Source organism: Sus scrofa, chromosome 11, assembly GCF_054392235.1.
Source record: "Sus scrofa isolate SSC_HxYL_T2T_F1_AM1 chromosome 11, Sscrofa_HxYL_maternal_Yorkshire_Landrace_v2.0, whole genome shotgun sequence".
In the NCBI taxonomy this organism is placed as follows: Eukaryota; Metazoa; Chordata; class Mammalia; order Artiodactyla; family Suidae; genus Sus; species Sus scrofa.
Genome location: NC_139393.1, coordinates 32,715,147 through 32,730,984, shown reverse-complemented (window position 1 = coordinate 32,730,984; position 15,838 = coordinate 32,715,147). Strand labels below are relative to the sequence as shown.

The window sequence follows — 15,838 nt, the reverse complement described above, 5'->3', positions numbered from 1 at the left end:
CATATAGATTGAAATTGAGGGGATGGGAAAAGATATTTCATGCCAATGGGCAAGACAGGAAAGCAGGAGTTGCAATGATCATATCAGACAAAATAGACTTTAAAATGAAGGCCATAAAGAAATACAAAGAAGGACACTATTTAATGGTAAAAGGACCCATTCAAAAAGAGGATATTATTAAAATCATCAATCTATATGCCCCTAATATAGGAGCACCCAATTACCTACAATGAATACTAATAGACATAAAAGAAGAAATCAATGGGAATACAATCATAGTAGGAGACTTTAACACCCCACTCACAACAATGGACAGATCCTCTAGATAGAAAATCAATAAGGCAACAGAGATCCAAATGACACAATGAAAAATCACACTTAATTGACATTTTCAGGACATTACATCCAAAAAAATCAGAATATATATTCTTCTCAAGTGCACATGGAACATTCTCAAGGATTGATCACATACTGGGGCACAAAGCTAATCTTATCATATTTAAGAGTGTAGAAATTATTTCAAGTATTTTCTCTGACCACAGTGGCATGAAAATATAAATCAACCACAGTAAAAGAAATGAGAAAAATCTTACTATATGGAGACTAAACAACATGCTACTAAAAACCAGTGGGTCAATGAGGAAATCAAGAAAGAAATTAAAAAATACCTCTAGACAAATGATAATGAAGACACAATCACTCAAAACCTATGGGGTGGGTAAAAAGCAGTGCTCAAAGGGAAATTCATAGCAACATAGTCCTTCCTCAAAAAAGAAAAAAAATCTCAAATTGACAACCTAACCTACCACCTAAATGAATTAGAAAAAGAAGAACTAACAAAACCTAAAGTCAGCAGAAGGAAGGAAATTATAAAGATCAGAGAAGAAATCAATAAAATAGAGATAAAAAAATAGAAAAAAAATCAATAAAACCAAGAGATGTTTCTTTGAAAAGGTAAACAAAAATCGGCAAACCTCTGGCCAGACTCACCAAGAAGAGAAGAGAAAAAAAGTCAAATAAACAAAATAAGAAATGAAAAAGGAGGAATCATAATGGGTACTGCAGAAATACACAAACGCACAAAATAAAAGAATACTATCAACAGATGCATGCCAACAAATTTTATAACCTAGAAGAAATGGGTAACTTTCTAGAGACTTACAGCCAGCCAAAACTGAATCAAGTAGAAGCAGATCAACTGAACAGACTGATAACTAGAAACGAAATTGAATATGTAATAAAAAACACTCCCTACAAATAAAAGTCCAGGACCAGATGGCTTCACAGGTGAAATCTACTAAACATACAAAGAAGAAATTATACCCATCCTTCTTAATCTTCTCCAAAAGGTTGAAGAAGAAGGAACAATCCCAAAGACATTCTGTGATGCTACCATCACCCTAATACCAAAACCAGGCAAAGATAATACCAAAAAAGAAAACTATAGGCCAATATCTTTGATGAATATAAAGGCAAAAATTCTCAACAAAATTTTAGCTAACCGAATTCAACAACATATAAAAAGATTATACACCATGACCAAATTGGATTCATCCCAGGTACACAAGGATGGTTCAACATATGCAAATCAATCACTGTCATACACCACATCAACCAAAGAAAAGTAAAAAACTACATGGTCATCTCAATAGATGCAGAGAAAGCATTTGACAAAGTCTAACATCCATTCATGATCAAAGCTCTTACCAAAGTGGGTATAGAGGGAACATACCTTAGCATAATAAAAGCCACTTATGACAAACCCACAGCAAATATAATATTAAATGGAGAAAAGCTGAAAGCCTTGCCACTAAAATCTGGAACAAGACAAGGATTCCCACTCTCACCCCTGTTATTCAACTTAGTATTGGAAGTCCTAGCCACAGCAATCAGACAAACAAAAGAAATAAAACATATCCAAATTGGAAGATAAGAGGTAAAATTGTCACTGTATGCAAATGACATGATACTATGTATGGAAAATCCTAAGGACTCAACCCAAAAACTACTTGAACTGATCAACAAATTCAGCAAAGTAGCACGATATAAGATTAACATTCAGAAATCAGTTGCATTTCTATATACTAACAATGAAATATTAGAAAAGGAATACAAAAATACAATACCTTTTAAAATTGCACTCCAAAAAATCAAATACCTGGGAATAAACCTGACCATGGAGGTGAAAGATTTCTATGCTGAGAACTATAAAACATTAACCAAGAAAACTAAAGAGGATTAAAAATAAATGGAAAGATACTCCATGTTCCAGGGTTGAAAAAATTAATATTGTAAAAATGGCCATACTACTCAAAGAAATCTACAGATTCAATGCAATCCCTATCAAGTTACCCATGAAATTTTTCACAGAACTAGAACAAACCATCCAAAAATTTATATGGAACCACGAAAGACCCAGAATTGCCAAAGCCATCTTGAGGAACAAAAACCAAACAGGAGGCATATCTCTCCCAGACTTCAGGCAATATTACAAAGCCACAGTAATCAAGACAGTGTGGTCCTGGTACCAAAACAGACATACAGACCAATGGAACAGAACAGAGAACACAGAAATAAACCCAGATACCTGTGGTCAATTAAGCTTTGACAAAGGAGGCAAGAATACAAAATAGGAAAAAGATGGTCTTTTCAGCAAGTATTGCTGGGAAACCTGGACAGCTGCATGTAAACTAATGAAACTGGAACACACCCGCACACCATTCACAAAAATAAACTCAAAATGGCTTAAAGACTTAAATGTAAGACAAGACACCATCAAACTCCTGGAAGAGAACATAGACAAAACATTCTCTGACATCAACCTTACAAATGTTTTTTCAGGTCAGTCTCCCAAAGCAACAGAAATAAAAGCAAAACTAAACAAATGAGACCTGATCAAACTGACAAGTTTTGCACAGCAAAGGAAACCCAAAAGAAACCAAAAAGACAACTTACAGAATGGGAGAAAATAGTTTCAAATGATGTAACTGACAAGGGCTTAATTTCTAAAATATACAAATAACTTACTCAACTCAACAGCAAAAAAGCCAACAACCCAATGGAAAAATGGGCAAAAGACCTGAATAGACATTTCTCCAAAGAAGATATACAGATGGCCAGCAAGCACATGAAAAAATGCTCAACATCATTGATTATTAGAGAAATGCAAATCAAAACTACCATGAGGTACCTCCTCACACCAGTCAGAATGGCCATTGTTAATAAGCCCACAAATAACAAATGCCAGAGAGAGTGTGGAGAAAAGGGAACCCTCCTGCACTCTTAGTGGGAATGTAAATTGGTACAACCACTACGGAAAACAGTATGGAGGTACCTTAGAAAACTATACATAGAACTGCCATGACCCAGCAATCCCACGCTTGGGCATATATCCAGACAAAACTTTCCTTAAAAAGACTCATGCACCCACATGTTCATTGCAACACCATTCACAATAGCCAAGACATGGAAACGACCTAAATGTCCACCAACAGATGATTGGATTAGGAATATATTTGTGTGTGTGTGTGTGTGTGTGTGTGTGTGTGTGTGTGTGTGTGTGTGTGTGTGTGTGTATACACAATGGAATACTACTCAGCCATAAAAAAGAATAAAATAAAGCCATTTGCAGCAACATGGATGGAACTAGAGATGCTAATACTAAGTGAAGTAAGTCAGAAAGAGAAAGACACCATACTGTATCACTTATATCTGGAATCTAATATATGCCATAAATGAACCTTTCCATATAAAAGAAACTCATGGACTTGGAGAACAGACTTTTGGTTGCCAAGGGGTAGAGGGAGGAAGCAGGATGGACTGGATATTTGGGGTTAATAGATGCAAACTGTTGCCTTTCGAATGGATAAGCAATGAGATCCTACTGTGTAGCACTGGGAAATATATCTAGTCATTTATGATGGAGCATGATAATGTGAGAAAAAGGAATGTATACATTTATATGTGACTGGGTCACCTTTCTGTGCTTAGAAAATTGACAGAATACTATAAACCAGCTATAATGGAGAAAATAAAAATCATTATTTAAAAAAAATGCTTTCTTGAGGCCCTCCTTAGAATCTCACTGTGTTTTCCAGTCATGTATATTGCCCATGCCCAATGAAAGAAGATAATCTATTCATAGCATTGGCCATCTTCTTTTCATCTTACCTGCAATTAGAAGCAGAAAGTCCAGTGTTTGAGGGGAAATAATTCTCTTGATAAACTTCTAAGTACTTGAACTTTTTATAAGGCTGAACTTCCCAGTGAGATTTTTAGTAAAGAATTGGTGTAAGCACTCACAAGTTTGGGTGCTTATCCAAACTGAAATTAATCTCTGAACCTTTTAAGGTCTTCTGAGTTCTAAAGAAAGCTGATAAAGCCAGAGAGGGCAGAGAAATCAGAGAAAAACCAAGAAGCTTGATCACAAGAAAATCTTCAGAGGCCAGAAAGAGCACAAGAATGGGTGGAGGGCAGGGAGAGCAGAGGAGGGCACGGAAGGGGTTACTAACATAGAAGAGAGGGATAACGGAGGAGGAGCAGAGGCAGCTTGGAGAGAGCCAAGGGGGTCAGAGCAATCATGGAAGAGATGCTGAGGGCAGGGAGAACACTAAAAAAACAAAGCCGGGTTGAGAGTGGAGAGATTATAGAGAGCAGGGGTGAAATCGTGGACAGAGCAATCAGCATGGAGGAGGAGGAAAGGCAAGAAACATGCTCTCAAGAAGGACTAGACTCCCAGCTCCCTCTGTTTGCAGAGAAAGCTGTTTTTGTAAGAATTTCTATTTCAATTGCAATAGTTCAAAACCTGAAAAAGAGCTTCTCTTCTTTCTTTTTCTCTCTTTTTCCTTTCCCCTCCCTTCATCACATCTCCTATAAATGGGAGAGTAGAAAAGGAGAGAAAAGAGATGAAGTGATTTTTTTCCTCTGGATAGTTTGAAGTCTGATTACCAATACATCATGTGAGACCTAAAATGCAATGCCATGCAAGACTTAAAAGATGAAACTGACTTGAAACAGAATATAAGCTATCTTCCTTCTAAAAACTCCGCATTTGTCTTTCTTTTGAATACCCAATGTGAAGAAACTACTATATTTGAAGACAAGGAAGAAAGCATAATTTTTTAAATATAAACAAGATCCTAGTAATAATACAGAAAAAATAATTGTGTGTTTAAGTATTAAACCATAGTACTATTTACTGGATAGAATCCCTTTATTTCATGATGGAAGAGGAGCTGCAGAAAAGCTCATCAGTGTCATACAATGTGTGTTGCAAAACCATTTTTGCATGTCATAGTGCCGGAAATTACGGTTTTAGCTGATATTGAAGTTTATATCTCTTCCCAATTCAATCCCATCTCTTATAGGTGAAAAATAGATGTCCAGAGAAATTGGCATACTTTCTTAAGGCCATACACTACTTAAGAGTAAGACTTTAAAGTTTGCACTAAACAAAATTCTGACAAGATATGTAACATTTTACTCCTCCTCAGGTTCTAAATCATAATTTATCTGTAGGCTATGTTGAGGTAAACTGTCATATGTAATTGAAACTAAAAGCAGAAAACAGCTATTTTAATGAAATAACCCCTGGGTCTAGCCTTTAGGTACTTTGGTGAGATGTTTGCCAGGTTCTGTCACAACATGTTGATAAGAGTCAGCTCGCTTTCCTTTCCCCAGGTAGCTCGCACATGTACACCCTAACCCAGTCCATTGGGGTTGGTGTTGTTTTGTTCTATTACTGTAAATGTGTCATATTTATTGAGAGGGAGGGTAGGAGGGAGGAGTCTCATTGCAGTACTCTTCACAATAGCCAAGATATGGAAGCAACTAAAATGTCCATCAGCAGAGAAATGGATAAAGAAAATGTGAATATTTTTCAGCCATAAAAAGAATGAAATAATGCCATTTGAGCAACATGAATGGAACCAGAGATTATCATACTAAGAGAAGTAAGTCAGGCAGAGAAAGACAAATATAATATGATGTGACATGTGAAATCTAATAAAAAAGATACAAATGAATTTATTTAAAAAACAGAAACTCACAGATTTCAAAACCAATCTCATGATTACCATAGGTGAAACCATTGGGGGGAAGGAAGAATTGGAAAAATTAGATGATTAATGAGAACCTACTGTATAGTACAGGAAAATCTACTCAATAGTCAGTAGTAACTTATATGGGAAAATAGAGAATGAATATATTTATACATATGACTGATTCACTTTGCTGTACACCTGAAACTAATACAACACTGTAAATCACCTATACTCCAATAAAATTAAACAAAGAACAGGTAAAGGTGGTTATTTTCATACTTGAAATACAATATAGAATTTTTATCATTATCAAACTTTCTTGTTCTCCAATACAGCCGTACTACTGAACAGGAAACCAAGAGTGCAGTGCTTATGTTTCCTAACTTCTTAGACTGGTTGCATAAGAACCCGCTCCCTTCAAACTCCATCACCACTTTACATTTCAGAACTCAGTTCTGAATTCATGCAATGGAAACTTTTCTAAAGTTACTTCTAGCTTCCAGCAGCAAATGGATTACAACAGCTCCGCAAACTAGAACATGATTCTACCCATCAATAGTAACCCTCTTTTCTGTTTGAAAATCTTACCCAATGATTCCATTGTGATATTTATTCTTTCCTCAACATAATTTTAATAATTTTTTTAGCAAAAATTATGTTAATAATCTAGCACATATTAGATTAGCAGAAAGTCACTTTTTTCAAGTATTTTACTGGCAGATAAGATGGAGCTATGTCAAATCTTGTTCTTATTTATATGAACTTATATGTTTATAAGTTATAAATTATAAGTCCTTCAAGGTTAGAGAGTTTGGTTTCTCCTCCATATCTAACTCCCCACAGCCCATGCTATGGTATTCAGAATACAATAATCATAATTTCTTGGCTAAAATACCTCTGCCTAGCCTCCCTAGGATCTTAAGTAGTTTGTCTGACTTATTCAACAGTTGTTATGGACAAGCCTGCTTGACTTTTCCCATGGCCGATTCTTTGCCTTTCACTTTGAAAAAATAATACATATATTACTTCATGGATTTGTTGTGAGGACCAAATGAAATGCTGTGCGCATTTGAACAGTAGGTATAGAGAGCATTACAAGTAGATGTTAGTTTTCTAGAGTTGTTTCCTTTGTGTGAAATTAGAGAATATAGGCAATTTAGTTTTGAAACAGGGTAGAAATATATTATGCATAAATCTGGGGTATGGAAATGTTAGAAATACTCTACAGTATAACAATTAGAAACAAATTTTTATCAGGCCAATTATCAGCAGCAGTAATAAGGAAAAACAACAGATATTAGAAAAGAAAATTTGTTTTACTGCTCAGTGGACCAGAGATACACAATAAAATGCAAGCACCCTAGGAAGTACTGGATGTGGGATGGTACCACTTATACGTGCAGGATACGTGCCCATTCACTATCCTCTCAGGCTCAGTAAATATTGTCAGGCAGGAGTCAGTCTGGAGCAAGAAATTAGATCAGATTCTGGCTTTTATTTAGTATCTGAGAGTTCTCTCTGCCCTCTCATTCCCTATCTGTAAGAGGGGCCTGATAGAAATAAGAGTAGCTGACTTTTGGAGTTGTGATGATTAAATGAGGTATCTATACAGCGCTTAGGAAAGCACCTGGCAAATAGAAAGCACAATAGAATTTTTAGATGGTGTTGCTCTCCTCTATCAAAACACCTGAATGAGATGTGAGAAGGGTAGCCAACCATTGTGTCCATCCAGATGTTTAAAATCAAGCTTTGTCCATGAACCCCTAGATGGTAAGCAGTGCTTCTTATTCACTTCCAATCCTGGCTGAGCTTTCCTAGTGAAGACATCAAATTCTGCTCAAACAAGGAGGGGAAGAAGGAGAAAATAGTAGATAATAAAGTGAATATTTTATAAGGTGAAATCAAACTAGATAGCCTGCCATTGCCAAATGGCCAAGTGCACAGGCATCAGAGTCACTCCTGGGTCCTTATCCCAGCTCTGCCCTTGACCAGCTGTGTGGAAAACACGTTCCAAGCTGGGAGGCTGTGTTTTGGCACAGCGAGGAGCCTGGGGCATAGTGGCACCCTGTGTGGATGTTAGTTTCTGTTCGGTTTGGCCAACCACACATGGTTGTGTTTTGTTTTAACTCGCTGGCTTTGCTTAAATGACTTGGGAGAAACAGCAGATTTCCATTCCTTTTTGCAAATATTTTAGCACTTCAAGATTGTCATTCACACGGTTGTTACATCGATAACAAAGCAAGCCTGAGCCCTGCTCCAGCAGGGTCTGTTCCCTGGAAATAGCCTGTTTCTTCTCTGCCTCATCTGCCATGTATATTTCAGTTGTTAATTGCAGATGGAAAAGTTTCCAAGTTTTCTTCTTCCCTAGGTATTGATCTTTTGAGTTAACATAAAGTTTTAACCCCTCGAGCTTTATCACCACACTTTCTCTACCATATCAATTCAAATGGATTTAGCACGTATTATCAATATTTAGATCTTGACTTTCGTTTTACGTCTTTCTCCTTTAAAGCAATCTGTCTACCTGCAAGCCTCTTGTCAGAAGAGATTATATGATTGTTTTTTTGGGTTTATAATCTATTTGAAGAAGAAGTGGCAGCACACTTGAGGATTTAAAATGATGTCTCCACAGGAAACAGCAAAACCTGATTTTCTCACAGAGCTGCTTTTTCTCTTTATGAATTTTTTTTTTCAGATTTGATCACATGGCTACCAGGATATTTGGTTTTATTTAAATGCAACAACACAAACATCACTAATCTGGTTTCCCCAAATTCATTCGTATACTCCCTGTCAACAACGGTTTTATCAGCCATCAAAGTCTAATTGAAATGGCAATGCTGCCTGTAGTCATCCAATAATTAGAAAATAAACAGACTGAAAATTCAGATGTATTTGAACAAAAGCCATCAAAGTAACATAAACAGGAGAAAAGGTAATTAAAGAGCTTTCTCTTCAGCTTTCAACATTACAGGTTTATTTAAATGCAGCTGTGGCAAGAGATTTGAGTTGGATTTATTGGCCAAATTTTTTGGCTGATGCTCTTCTGAAATGTGTCCCATTAAAACCACGGAAAAGAAATTTAAAAAGCACGATAATCATGGCACCTCAAAGCACACTTTACTTCCCCTCTGAGCTCTTCTGTGGTAATGCACACATGTGACAATTAATAATAGATGACAAAAGGCAACTGCCCTGCCCTTTATCATCTAAACACCAAACCTTCAGATGCTCCAGCAAAAAGAACAGTCTAGTCCCTGACTATAAAATTGTGACGTCAAAATGTTGCTCTGCACAGACTGCAAACCTCTACTTGGGTTTTTCACCTGCTGGAGAAAAGGAAGCTGCCTATCAGAGGCTGTAATGCATGAATGCAAGCAGTTTAGCAATAAGAGATTCAAACTTTTGAAAGAGAGGTAACAAAGCCCTAAGAATAAGCCTTGGTCATGAATGCATATACAGTCCTGGGGCTGGTTGGCATAGCAACTATTTCTGAGAACCCTGGTGTTGCTTAAGTAAACAGCTGAAGCACAGAGCGTGCCTAAGCTAAGCTGGGTCCATCTGTGGTATCAGCATGTGAGGATCAGAACAGGAACATTTTCTCCAGCTAATCAATGATATTTTGGTATTTCCTCCTACTAACTCTATTGTTCTCAGTGCTTCATGGCAACCCTCTAGTTCCCTCCGTTTCTTTTGTATGACCATTTTTGTTGAACAATCTCAATATAGGTGAATCCGAGTTGAATCTGAGGTGAGCTGATTTGGGGATAACTAAAAAGTGTCTAAACTCATAGCTTTCATCTGTTGTTTGCCCAGAACTTTCAAGGAAGATGAATGGGTAATTCAATAGCAACTCATTATGATCATCCAGCAGAAACCATAGCTGCTGAAGTTTTTACTGCAAAGTTCAGCACACCAGGTAATTGCAAGGGATTCAGAATCAGACAAACTTAGCTGTAGTTCCTGGCTCTACTATGAAAAATGATGTGACCTTGGGCTTATCGTTAATCTACTGGGAATGTTATTGATTCTTTCTACAACTGTTTTCTCATATGTAAACTGAGAGTAGTAATAAATATCTCATGGGTATTTGAAGATAAAATAATGGTAAGTGCAGTACTTGGGAAATGACGATGCTAACAGACCCTGCTGGTTTCTACCCAACATCCATTTTAGAACTTAATGTGTTCAGTGTTCCCTTCCCCACATGATTCAGCAATAAATCCTGACCTGTTTATGCCAAGTGTAGGGGTCTAATTCCCCTTGCCAGGGGCTAGATGTGTCACCAGAATTGGATGTGTGACTGTTACTAGATCCAAGCTCGTTCTGCTCGCCACACAACAGGCCAATAAATTGGGAGATGAGGTGTTGGGGCAAGGAAAAATGACTTTATTTGGAAAGCCAGGAGCCTGGAAATAAGAGTACCTGACTTTTGGGCTTGTTGTGATTATTCAATGAGATTTCTGTAAAGTACTTGGGAAGGTGCCTGGCATATAAAAAGCACTATAGAGTTGTTAGCTAGTCTACCAAAACAGCTGAATGAAAGAGGAGAAGGATAGCCAACCATGTGGACTAATATCCCAGAGAACCAACTTACCCAAGTCAGAATTCAGGCTTGCTATACTGAGGGGAAGGTTGTGGTTGGTTGTCGCAAACTTCTTGGTGTCTGAAGTCTTTGTTCTCATAGTTAGGTAGGTCAGAAGAGGATGTTCCAGTAAACCTCCAAAAAGACAAATGTTATGCTCTGTTCTGCAACTTTTCATCTCTATGTGAATGGAAGTGTCATATCCTTAAAGGTCAGAACCTGGAGAATGTATATTTGTATTATGTATTTTTCAGGCTATAGGCAACATTCTTAAACTTGAAGCAAAATCAATAGAATACAAAGGTTAAAGTAAAAGAAACAGATCTGATATGGAGCCAGATTTGTTCTTGCCTATTACATGACCTCGTCTGGCCACCTATAAAGGAGGGGAATTCTTATTAGACGGGTGAGTGGTAAGAGAGTGCACGTACTTGGACTAGGGAGGTAGGAGGCTCCCAGGAGTTTGAAGGTTGTAGACAAGTAAAAAACACATTATGAGAGCTTTTATGCATTTGTAATCAGATGCCTTTAAATATTTGGGATTTGTGAATAATGATTGGAAATCTCTGTTTGAGCTGGACTTCATTAGAAATGATGCCCTTCTGGAGTTCCCGTTGTGGCGCAGTGGTTAACGAATTCGACTAGGATCCATGGGGTTGTGGGTTCGATCCCTGCCCTTGCTCCGTGGGTTAATGATCCGGCGTTGCCGTGAGCTGTGGTGTAGGTTGCAGATGCGGCTTGGATCCCGCGTTGCTGTGGCTCTGGTGTAAGCCGGTGGCTATGGCTCCGATTCAACCCCTAGCCTGGGAACCTCCATATGCCGCGGGAGTGGCCCAAGAAATAGCAAAAAGACAGAAAAAAAAAAAAAAAAAAAAAAAAAAAAAAAAAAAAAAAAAAAAAGAAATGATGCTCTTCTGGAACGGTCTGTGTGTATTATTGCTTCATAAGCATTTTAAAAGTATATGCACTGGGACACTGAAAAAAAATGTAGTTAAATAATTCACTGGGGTCTTGTTTCTGTGGAGAAAAGACACAAAAGAAGAACTCTGTCTCTTGGAAACTATTGAGGTCTTCCCTTTCACCACTTGAGAAAATGTGAACAAGGGTTTTAACTGACAGAACTTTTCATTCCTTGGGGGTCTGCTCTACCGCCAATTTCTGATGAGGGAAGAGACTTTAATAAGGAAGAATCGGTGGTGAGGCCAATTTGAGTCTCTTTTTTTTGATATCAAAAGAATCAAGCTTCCTGAGGAAAATGAACTGAGAATCATTGAAAACTTCTGAAGTCTGGAAAAGAATTCTGAATGTTTTATAGTTGAACTCCCATTCCTTGATACCCCTTATAAATCTTGGCCCCCAAAGTAGTTCTTCTAAGTTCAAAATGATTTATTTTTCTCTTGCTTTTACCCTTGATAATTTTAAAGTTTTCTGTTTCCAAGAACTTGGAGTGTTTTCATGAATCATGTCGTTTTCTGATTACTGTAAGTTAAGGTTTTTCTTACTCTCTGAACCTCAGGACTTTATAAAAAGAAGGATGAGTTAACAAAGGATGAAACCTAGTGTCTGTCTGTGAGTTGCAAGTTCCTCTCTTTGGGAGTTTCACTGAATAATCTGCCACTAATATGATGCATGATATTGTCTTGGCAGTTTATTATTTTGAGGCAATAGAACATAACACATTGGAAGGAGTTATCTTGATCTATTATATCAAGAATCTACAATTTATAGCTCTGTCTATTTGGTAGTAAAAAGATGCTCCCTGAGAGTTAGAAGGATTGTGTGTATACGTAGAGATAAGAGTATGGTTCTTTAAAAATATTTTGATATCATTACGTGTGTATGGTATCTGTGATTAGGTGAAAATTCCTTTGTTTACAACCTTATGTTTTCTATACACATATGAAATATGTGTATTTGTTAGATATGCCTTATGATATTTAATCTCCACTATGATCCTATGAGGTGACTTATATGAATTCTCAATGCACAGATGAAGAGCCTGAGGTACAGAGGAAGTTAAATAACTTGCCTAAAGCCACACAGCAAATGAGTGGCCGAGGGGCTCAACCCCAGGTCTTTTGATTCTTAATGGTGTTGTTTAATTTTTTTTTTCCCACACAGCTGCTTCTATGAATATCTGTGGTTTGGCATAGGCCTAATGCTCTTTTTTTTTCATAATCACTTGTAACATAATTTTTTGGAGATGATGTGCTTACCAATTTTAAAGCTTTGCCTACAGGCTGGTCAGTTCCTCTTCACAGAACAACTGGTTAAGTCTGTACCCAACCATTTCCCTTATGGAACTCTCACACTCCAGGGCTATTATGCACCCTTCTAATCACCCCAGAGCCAGATGCCATCCAACTAGGACAGCCCCTATGCCCTGGAACCTTAGGAATTATTCAAATTAGCCTATCCATAGGAAGCTTGAAAAACCTAGCTCAGCCCACCCCACTTGCAGTGCTTACCCCATCTCGGTCCCTAGCTTGTAGTCACTCTCCCTCCATCCATCCAGACCCAAAGAGCCTTGCCTGATAGCCTTCTCTCATGCAGAGCTGAAGTGATAGAGTTTGATTTTCATCTCATCTATCAAAGTTTCACTGCATTGCATCTTGTACTCAGAAGATCCTCTACATCTTATATGGCACCACTGTGGAGTGTCAATTGGTCTCCAACCTTCTTAGTTGAACGGTGGTATAACTGGAAAAGCTCTGGATAGAGACAGGTGAGGGGCTGATACTAAAGGTTAATGTGGTCTTAATCAGGTGTATTCGACCTCTCTGAATCTCAGCTTTATCACCTGTAAAATGAGCAACAACCTGCCATGCAGTGGTTTCTCTTTTGGGTTGGAATTCTATCATATGATGGTATAAATTGGTATTGCCAAAGTACTAAGATACCTGGGGACACACTGAAAGATAAATACTCAACCAGAAGGCAGTGCCTACATTCTATAGATATGAATCTTTTGGTATAGCTCATCCACATTTAAGTCACGATAATATGACAACAAATGTCATGAAGAAATCCTTTGGTCTAAAATGAGAGAAGAGCACACAAAAGTGGACTCTAGCTAATAAAACAATAATGACCAGTATCTACCCAGGCTGGTTGGTATCATTAGAGCACCAGAAACTTGCTTGTTATAGTGTTCTGAAAGTCTCCTCTCCAGAATGTAATCTGTGAATTCTGAGACGGTTTGTTAAAGTTCCTTTGAAATTGTGTGTTTTTTAACTCTCTCTTTATTTTATTTTTTCTGGTCAGAAACTTCAGAAGCTGCTGAAGCTGCAGATTTTGGTGTCACTGACCTGCCTTCCTCTTTGTTTGGCAGTTGATGAGTCCTTGGGGAGAGGTGTCTGCAACCCTGATGGAGAGCGAGAAAATAGAGCTTCTGTGAACGGCAGCCCCCCCAGACGCCTGATTTTTCTGAAAGATAGGCTCTTGATCAGGCAAGCAGAGGCTTAATGATTTATGCCTTCATGTTCAACTCCAGATAAAGTTAGACTTAATCCTAAAGTGTATATAGGAGGAAAAGCTACTATAGCACTTTGCTTGTTGGTGATAAATTCTTAAAACAAGACAAAACAAAGTTTGTATTTGAAATAGTCTTCAAATTTCAGAAGCCTAGGAATAATGATAATAATAAAAGTAAAACTCTTTAGGAAGTCTCCTCCTCATCCACCAGGTTTTCTTTTTACTTAAAATTTAGCTCAGAGTCTTATGTTGTATTTGTATTTTAGAAACAGAATGCGTGAAAAGTAGCATTGTTGGGACTTAGAAGCATGAGAGTTTTTTGTTGTTGTTGTTTTTAACCACTCACTACCTCTTTTCTAAAGACAAAAGAGGTGTTTGCAGCCGCCTCTGGGCCCTGTCGCTTGCCAACGACAGCGCTGCTCTAGGTTGCCTCTGAGCTCCAGCAGAAGGAGAAGTGGGTAAGTAGGGAGGTCTCTATACCATTGCTTGTACAGAGCAGACCCCCTGCAAATCGACCAGTGGTAAAGCACCAAGGAAGCAACTGGCTACAAAAGCCGCTCGCAAGAGTGCGCCCTCTACTGGAGGGATGAAGAAACCTCATAGTTACAGGCCTGGTACTGTGGCACTCTCTGAAATTAGACGTTATCAGGAAGGACTGGAAGCTTGGGGTAAATAGATGCAGAATGTTGCCTTCCGGATGGGATCCTGCTGTGTAGCACTGGGAACTCTGTCTAGTCACTTATGATGGAACACGTAATGTTAGAATAAAGAATGTATACATGTAAGTGTAACTGGATCACCATGCTGTACAGTAGAAAAAATATATATATATAAATAAATGATTTTAAAAAAAAGAAGTCCACTGAACTTCTGATTCGCAAGCTTCCCTTCCAGCGTCTGGTGTGGGAAATTGCTCAGGACTTCAAAACAGATCTGTGCTTCCAGTGTGCAGCTATTGGGGATTTGCAGAAGGCAGGTGAGGCCTATCTAGTTGCCCTTTTTGAAGACACCAACTTGTGTGCTATCCATGCCAAACTGTAACAATTATGCCAAGAGACATCCAGTTAGCAAGCTGCATATGTGGACAACGTGCTTAAGAATCCACTATGATGGGAAACATTTCATTAAAAAAAAGAAAATTCTCTTCTTCCTGTTATTGGTAGTTCTGAATGTCACATATTTTTTTCCATGGGGTCACATGTACCTAAGTATATGATTGCAAGTGGAAAAATAGGGGACAGAAATCGGGTATTGGCAGTTTTTCCATTTCCATTTGTATGTGAATTTTTAATATAAATGTGGGGACATAAAGCATTAATGCAAGTCAAAATGTTTCAGTGAACAAGTTTCAGCAGTTTAACTTTATAACAATTATAAACAAACCTGTTAAATTTTTCTGGACAAAGCCAGCATTTGGATTTTTTTAAAACAAGTAAATTTCTTATTGACTGCAACTAAATGTTGTTTGTAGCATTTTTATCCCACAGTAGATTCCATCCATTCACCATACTTTCTAACTGAGTTGTCCTACATGCAAGTACATGTGTTTAATGTTGTCTGTCTTCTGTGCTGTTCATATAAGTTTGCCGTTAAAATACATTAAACTAAAAAAATAAAGACAAATGATTGTGTTTTAATAGCTCAAATAGGAGGTGGGCTCAAGATCCCTGCCTGAGAAGTTCTGCCAGTTTTGTAGAAATTGGTTAGTCCTCTCACTTAGACTCTGCGAAGTACTTTC

At 37.8% G+C, this 15,838-nt stretch overlaps 1 pseudogene; it reads left to right on the top strand.

Annotated features, from left to right (window-relative positions):
* The first annotated feature begins 4,684 nt into the window (after positions 1–4,684).
* LOC100517052 (histone H3.3A-like) lies at positions 4,685–15,197 on the top strand (annotated as a pseudogene).
* The last annotated feature ends 641 nt before the right edge of the window (positions 15,198–15,838 follow it).